Genomic DNA, 8,943 nt, shown 5'->3' with positions numbered 1-8,943 from the left:
CTTGCCATTAGCATAGTCAGGGCAATGAACACATACATTTCCTCTGTATCAACATTTTTCCATTTATGTAAACTCGAATTTGGAGCAAATACTTTTTGTGATTTTACAGTATCAAAATATCTGTTGGTTTCGGTTGTAATGCAACCCACGACAGTTTTATTTAGGAAAAGTTCAAAAAATTCAACTTCAGTACTCTCCTGATTGAGTTCACAATCTCTTAAACCAGATTGTTGATTAAAATTGTGTTCTTCAGGTTGGAAATTAATTCCATTTTCCCATATTGGCGAGAAATTCATAAAATTTATATCAGGGGAGGAATGTTCGTCCAAACCAGAAATGTCAATTTCATTATCTCCGTTTTCTGATGATTCATCTAAACTCTCCAAATCTTCTGGAATATAGTCTTCATCGTCACTCATGGAAAAGTCCGAATCACAATCTAACACAAAGTTTTCGATATCTTCGTTATTCATTTTTAAGAATTAAAAACCGAAACTATTTATGTGAAATCATTGGAGATAGTAAAAAATGGACCATGGAAGAATATGCACCGCAACGGAATATTTTTGAAGACACCCGAAGAATAAATTTTCCTAAATAAAATGGTATATCTAAAGTAATCACTTCACTAATGTAAATATTAACAAGATTATCTTATATTGGACAAAGGATTCCACATTTCTCAAACAGTTTATTATTAGCTATAAAGATAAAAAATTCTAATAAACAATAATGTTCACCGCAAGTAGCAATAACTCAGTCTGTAATGTAAACACACTCGCGGCAACGGGACGACACGCATACATCGACGCGCGTTACGAGACTGTATGCGAGTGACAAAAAGTTTGATGAATTGTGAAGGGATACATGGATACAAAAAAATTAATTAAAAAATCACTGTAAGTAAAAAGGAGTTCCTCTTTAAATGGTATGATAGAAAACATTCAGTTTTAGAGTATGAACCTTTTACTTCGAAAATTTACCGGTAAATTAACTCAATATTTGGAGATGAACATGACGAATTCTCGAAACTGCTATTGTAGTGGGTCGGCTTGTAGGAGAATTTTCCTTCAACTACAATTGTAGTTGGTCGGATCCTTCAGGTTAAACCATTCAATATACAATTTGAACATCCGAGCAATGCTGAGACTTCCATCTAAATATAACTTTGTCGAATCTTTTCTGAACCATCAGGAAGAGGTGATTCAGGAATCTATATAAGGTTTTAAAAAAATTAAATAAACTCTGTTTCTCATAAGTATCTGAAAATCTGATTCTACGTACATTTATAATTTTTATGGCGAATAATAAGTAATTAAAGTAAAAATTATTGACCTTCTTCTTCCTGCAACAATGGTGACTGAGACGAATCAAAGGAATTCAAATCTGGATTCAACGTTTTTGTAATATCCGTATTATTTATTTGATTCGGAGTATCTTCATGACGTGAACAGGGATCTAATAACATGGAATATGTTAATCTCAAATACTTATTAAATTACATTTTTTTATTGTAACACAAATATGAAAATATCATAATATTATTAAATAATTTATTTACACAGCAGATAAATCTTTACAAAATTGATGCAACATGATACAATAATAGATTTTCAAGCACGATTGCATTTCCTTTAGTTAAATCAACAACACCACAGAAAAAAATAATAATTTACAGGTGTTTAAGAGCTTTTTTTTTGTCGAACAAAGTAGTATTGAAAAAACTTCCCAAGAATAATGTTAGATGTGAACATCCGACACAAGAAAAAATTTAAATGTTCCAAGAACAAAGTCGGATGTTTGTTTCCTGCACACCGCTACTTGACAGATTCCAAGAAAAAATGTCGGATGTGCTTTTACGGCGACACATATTTTTTTTATCACTTATACATATTTAAGTACCACCTAACAATGATTTAATTGATGTAAACTAAAAACTCTCATTGTAAAGACAAATGATTTATTTTCTGTGATTGTTTGTCGGTTTGACAATCCGACATTGTTTTTGGGAGGCTCGATGAAGTAATTTAAAATCATAGCAGTTCTGTAAAAAAACAATAAAAACTTACCTAGTACAACTTCTTTTTAATTCTCATTATCCAGATTTGGATGAATAATGTTATTTGCAATGTCCATTAACTGCTTTATTCGACAATTAATGTTTCTCGACACTTTAGAGGCATGTCCTGGTTCTCGTTTATCTTTGTCTGCACTTTGTTCATTCACTTCAATTGGACACATTTTACTAGGCAAACATTTAAAACGATGATTATATTTTCGAGGCATAGTTAGTTTATACTGCCTTACTAACAAAAGAGCAACAATTTACTTTTATATTGATGTGCACGCACTGATTCTTTACGCACGCCCATACCGTTCTAACTCTCCGAAGAACAAAGTCGATTCTGACAATCCGACTGTGCGCGCGAACCTCCAATGGTGGACTTGTGACAACAAACAAAGTCGGTTGTGCACTACTGACAATGTTCTCCGGACAGTATGTCACAACCGACTTTGTTTGTTTCAATAACTTCTGAAATAAATAAGATTAAAAAAATCTGAAAACGCAGACTACAAAAGCAAGAAAAGAAATTTAAAATAAGCAAAAAAACGATTTTTGCCTTTTTGCAGATCCGACATTGTTCTACGGGACCGTCGAAATGAATTAGTAGTAGAAATTGATTAAAGTTGTGTTTTATTGATCTGATATTTAAATTGAGAATGAATTTGGTATTTTATCTACGATTTTATTACAATAAATTACAGTGGGACAAATATATTCCGAAATATTAATAGTTTTATCCAGTTCCTTGGTGAAAGTGCAATGTCTCAATTTGATATATAATATTTTTATATCTATTACTGTAGGTAGGTACATGCAGATACAAAAGTGCAATGTCTCAGTTTGACAAATTGCTGCCTTAGTGCTTGTATGTTCAATAGACCATTTGGCAAATTTTACAGGACACGTTTTTTTTGTTTTTATAGGCAAATTCTCGATTGTGGTAATTTCGTTTTATACATATGTGTAACAGGGAATGTTTAAAGATCATTTTTCGAAGAATGAAGCTATAATATGCCCATATTATGAATTTAACCCTAGAGTGGGCGCGTCTCTCCGTAAAATGTTAGTGGGCGCGTGGGGAGCATTTTGCCGCTCATTTTTGTGGACCATTTTAAGTAAGAAAACGGCCATTTAATTAATTTACTTTCTCAGAATTTAAGTAAAACACAAATAAAGAATTATAAATCGACATATTTATTGAACTCTGTTCAAAGGAACTTTGGTTATCAGTCGACTTTATAAAATTTATCATTTTAATTTACTTTTTTAAGTTATTCTATATTATACTTCTATAATATTTATAAAAATGGAAAAAAAACCACATTAAATATTTTCTAAATCTACAGGATATGCTTTGACGAAAAAGTCTTCACATAAGTATGTGCCAATGTTCATTGTACAGCAATTTTGAGCATCTGCAACACCCTTTTTTCGTGTGCCTATTTTTCTTTGATGGAAATAAACTGCATTTGCCTTCCTTCTTTGAAGATGATGTTTGTTCTATACGAACAAAGCGAGCGATTTGGTTCCTCAGAGGAATATTTAAAGTGTCTACAAAAGACCTTGCGGTCATATATGGCTTAACCAGGACCATCTCAATCTGCTTCAAGTACTGTCAGCGTAGCATCAAGTGTTCAGTATTAGCTTTGTGAATTATTTGGCTATTTATACCGGCAATATTCATCATTGAAAAAAACAACATCATTGGACTCATTTACGTAAATATGAATTTTATTGAAAATTCTGGCATGGGTCTGGACACGTATGATACACTGAAATAAAAGGGCTTTTTTAGTTTTTACAATAAAAGTATCATACATAAGTTATAGTGTACATTTAAACTTTGTAAATAAACAACTCTTATTTACTCTAAACATAATATCGTCGGTGCATACATAATATGAACAATGTAAGCTTTAGTACATTCTGAGATAATCGATAAAAACTGTTTAAAAAAATAACGAAACGGAAAACGAAAGTTCTATTTATGAACAAAGTAGGAAATATACATTTTATTCAGTAAAATAAAATGTTATTTGCAAATATTAATTATTTTGTATCAGAAAATCACATTTTAATGCGATTTTGCTCACAAGGTTCATATTCTGTGCACGGTTTTCGTCACATTGTTCATTTTCAATAGCAGCTGTCAAAATATTTCATTCAAGTCTTGTGTTTAAAGTAGAGATTTAAAATGGGAGACTATTATCACAAAATATATTATGTGAATGTAGTGGTGTGCAAAGGATATGACATTTTGTTTTATTATTTATATCAATTTTTGTATAATATTTTGGAAAAGTATAAATTATGTGAATGAAACTTTTTATTTTAAGATTCCCAAGTTTTAACGACACACATCTTTGTCATCACAACACCCATATTTACACAGAAGAAAATCCATCTCTAAAATATCTTAAAGATAACTAACTAACTAACCATCACGCCGTTTCTCCGCAGGGGTAGGCAGAGAGGACGGACCGCCAAACAACTCGGTCTTGGCACACATTCCTTGTCTCGTTCACATTAATACAACGTCTCATACATGCTCTTCTATTATTCTGACTCTTGACATGGTCCGACTCAAGTATCTGATTCACTTGGTCGTGCCATGTCTTTCTTGGGCGTCCTCGCCTTCTTTTACCATTCACATTCTTAGAGCTCTGCTAATTAAAACTAGTAACCTCCTGACAAGTTCAGTGAGTGGACCATTGCTCTCATTTTTCACACTAGTTTTAGTAAGTTTATTCTTTAAGAATAAATTTAATAACTCGATAATATTAATAGCATAAAATCATACTTCAATGAAATACATAATAGTAAAATAAACAAAATATAATATTTTTTAATGATGTTTTTATTGGAATATAATTACTAAAAAAGAGGAAACATAATTCACACTTAAATTATTTGTTTTTTCTCCCACAATTCTACACATAAGTTAGAGAATCATAAAATGGGTGATGATCCTTATCTATTACCAGTTTTAACTCTTGCAAATGCCTGAATTTAGAATCTGATAAAGCAAGGGGTTTGGTGTATAGAGGCAATGGGGGAACATAGCCAGTCTTGCGGCGTTGGAGCAATTCCAGCCAATCCTTCGACTGGTCTAATTTATAGAGGATATCCCCCGACGATAAGTATTTAAGAGCCCTCAAATCTGTGACAACGGGATCCCCTACTTTCTTTCCCGGTCTCAAAGATGTTAGGTTTGTATTCAATGATTCGTAATTTAAAAAAAAGTCGAAGTGGACATTTTTTATATTGTATGGCTGTTTGGGTCGAGCCATTTGCATGCGAGATAAATAATCACTTGGAGAATATATTGGTGGCTTGAAGTAATGCTCCAGCACCGAATGGACATTGTCGGCTTCCATCATAGTATGGCCCTTCTCCAGAAAAATTTGATCTATTGTGACTGACGACCTTTTAGAGTAATCACTCAATGCACTTGCCAGTATTCTGTTCCGATTTTGGTAATTGCAACCATCGGAAATAAGGATGACATTCTTATACTGTAGGGGTAAGCTCTCCAGGTAGTTGATTATACAACTTGTGAATTCATTCGCGGTCACACCTCCATCTGCTTCATGCCACGTGTAGAGAGTGACATCTGCATTGTTTAGGACGTATAATGTGAAGTTGTGGAGTTGAAGTTTCTGCTTGTAGTATACAGCAGACGCTAGTAATTTGGGACATAACAGTACACTCTGCAAGTCCATAGTGACAACTAATGTAGTCTCACTGGCAGATTCTTTTGCTGCATTCTTAGCAATTTTCGCTTGATCCTTGCGTATAATATGCTGCTCATAAACTTCTCCTCCAATAGTACCGCATTTAAAACCCACACAAATATCACATTGATCTTTGCGTGGGTGGTGAATGGAAACCTTTTCAGCTTTTAAAACGTCACTGAATAAGTTTCTGTTGACTTTTGGCACATTATTTTCAGTGCACCAAATACTGAAGACTGAAAGCATGTGTTGCTTCGATAAAAAGAACGATTCCACATATCGTCTATTTGTTTGTGATCTGCAGTAGTGACTCGGAACAACTGGCTGAAGATTAAGCCATTTTTTAATACTATCCACTGCTTTAGTATGCTTGGCAACTTTTTTACTTACAGTGTTAGGGGATACGTTATCCTCGTCATTGACAACTTGATTATGATAGCTCCACCTCCTGAAAGTGCTTTTTGTAATGCTCAACGTATTCATAAACATTTTGTGACACACCTTATATTTATCCCCGTCCTTGGTAAACAGATATACTTCACGTCCTTGTGTCTTTTTCGTGCAATCTGCGCTTTCACGACGACGCTGTCTTATAGCACGTACTGCTACAAAGCCCAGGAAATAAGCTCTCTTCTCCGACCAAGTTTTCAATTTCCAAAAACTGTTGAATGTGTGCAGGCGATCCTCTTCCGTTATTTTATGACAATAAAAATAATTTTTAAGTGCAAATTTGGGTTGTTCGTGTTCACATCTTATTCCCATAGACTTTGCTGACTTCAATTGGCTTTGCTCATATTTCCCGCAATGCTTTTTATATCCGACATACTCTTTGCCCAAGACTCTACATCTCTCATTTTTTTTAATCTTCTGAACAAGTGAATCAGAATCTAATGGTAAAGAAAAATTTGTATTATCATTTTCTGGGATCCACTCTCCAGTTAATTCACACAGACTTTTGTCTCCAGAGATAACATCGTTCCGTGTGGAGCCAATGTTATTCGACAGGTTTGGAATAAATTCTCCAGTCACAGGACATAACATCATGTTGTCATACATTTGATTGACTGGTTCAAGATCTTCAACATCCATTTGATTGACTGGTTCAAGATCTCCAACATACATAACCTCTGATACAGAACTACGTATCGTACTTAAACGTACAATCTCCCTCGTGCGGTTTCGGTACATTCTGGAACAAAATCAAAATTAAATACATAATTCAACATCTTTCCTGCTACAGTACTAGTACAGTAATAAAAATATGAACTCACATAAAAATTTTTGAACTTGTCAGCAAACAACAGTGATTTCTCTACACGTTTCTCTTATTATAGTCAAAGATATATTTATCTGTAAAAGAAAATACACAGATTGAAATATACATTACATAGTACGCACAAATATGACAACAATATAGTAAAATATAGTTAAAAGACAGACAAATACTTACAGATGCCAGTCAGATGATAATGACATGTAATGCTTAGAATAATCATGTATTTCTCTTATTTTTGAGTTAAATTTTAGTATTAAACTTTCCCTGAAACATAAAAACAAAATAACTTTAATATTTTTCCACATTGTGTCAAAATTCGAAGTTTATCACAACACTGGACTCAAATTATTGACGCTTCAAAGGGCAGCCATTTTTCATAAATCCTCGGATGACATTTTGTTACTGTTTTTAGGAAAATACGTGAAATTTATAAAATAAACCATAATAACTTACCGCTACTTTATAAACCAAATGGCCACGAACCGTCAAACAATAATATTATGTCGGATTTATTTATTTATTCACTTCAAAAACAGCTAGAGCGTGTACAAGGTAGAAAATATGCGGGAACAACTTGACAACTGTCAGTGTAATCATAGATGTAGAATATGAACAATGTGACCATAGATGCGGAAAAAAGCGCACATTTAATATGAACCATGTAAAATAAGTTCACATGGTTCTTATTGAGATGCAAAATTTTGACTGCCTGCACATGATTCGTTTTCTATCTCCATAAATATTGGTTATTAGGACATGGTTCATATTGTAGAAGGTGGAGAAAAAAAAACTAAAAAAAACTGTATATTTAGTTCATTTTCGTCAAAAACGTTACATTGTTCATATTATGTATGCACCGACGATACATTAAAGTGAGAGTATTAAATATTATTGATATCTTAGTAAAACAAAAACACAATATAAATCTATCCACCACTGGAACGACCACGTGAAATAAATAAATTTGTTTCGATTGCTGATGATAATTTTTCACAATAAAGTGATTAAAATGATCAAAAGTGAAGTTTATTAATTAGTTGTATTATTTATGATGTTGACAGGTACTCGCACCCATCAGCTTCTTTGCTACAGGGAGCTACCAACGTGGAGTAGGCCAAGATCACTTCTTGGCGATAGGGCAAACTACCGTTAGCAAATGCATAAAACTGTTTATGAAAGCAGTTTTAGAACATCTGTACAGAAGATGGATACATTTTCCGGCTACAAATGAAGCCCGCAAGCAAGTAGAGAGTAGTTTTAGGGAAAAAATTAACTTTCCACATGTTCTGGGATGCATCGATTGCACCCACATCGCCATCGTCACCCCTTCCAGACACGAGGAGCAGTACAAAAACCACAAAGGATTTTATTCGCTGAATGTTCAAGTGGTAAATATTTTTTCAGAAATAAAACAGCCGGATTGTTGTTTTCAAATTTTATTGAAGGTTTTTAATGTTTGATAAACAGGTCTGCGATGCTACGTTGAAAATATTGTATTGAGCATCAACACACGCTTCCCGGGTACTGTCCATGACCAATTCATTTGGAATAATAGTTTAGTCAAAACTGAAATGAACAGACTATACAATCAGAGAATTGGGACATATTTCTTGCTAGGTATGTATTTCAACAACTCATTTAAAAAAAAGGCAAAAAAATCATAATTTAGTAGTTATATGTACCGATTATAATGGGTGTTTTGATTCAATCAGGCGATTCTGGATATACACTCGAGCCTTATCTGATGACACCAATATTGAATGCAGTCGAGGGGAGTGCCCAATACAGATACACAAAGGCGCACTGTGAGGCGAGATGTTCCGTAGAACGCCTATTTGGGGCATGGAAGGCTATATTCCGTTGCCTCA

The 8,943-nt window shown here is 33.6% G+C and overlaps 1 long non-coding RNA gene across 1 annotated transcript; it reads right to left on the bottom strand.

Annotated features, from left to right (window-relative positions):
• Positions 1-6,923: 6,923 nt before the first annotated feature.
• On the bottom strand, positions 6,924-7,927 carry LOC149415791 (uncharacterized). Its single transcript, XR_016303474.1, has 4 exons — positions 7,529-7,927; positions 7,250-7,339; positions 7,071-7,149; positions 6,924-6,988 (listed from the first exon to the last, which is right to left on the bottom strand). It is a non-coding gene; the product is annotated as an uncharacterized LOC149415791 (long non-coding RNA).
• Positions 7,928-8,943: the final 1,016 nt, after the last annotated feature.

This window comes from Hesperophylax consimilis, chromosome 17, assembly GCF_061612785.1.
Source record: "Hesperophylax consimilis isolate HC1 chromosome 17, BYU_Hcon_1.0, whole genome shotgun sequence".
Taxonomy (NCBI): Eukaryota; Metazoa; Arthropoda; class Insecta; order Trichoptera; family Limnephilidae; genus Hesperophylax; species Hesperophylax consimilis.
This window is presented reverse-complemented; position numbering and strand designations above follow the sequence as displayed.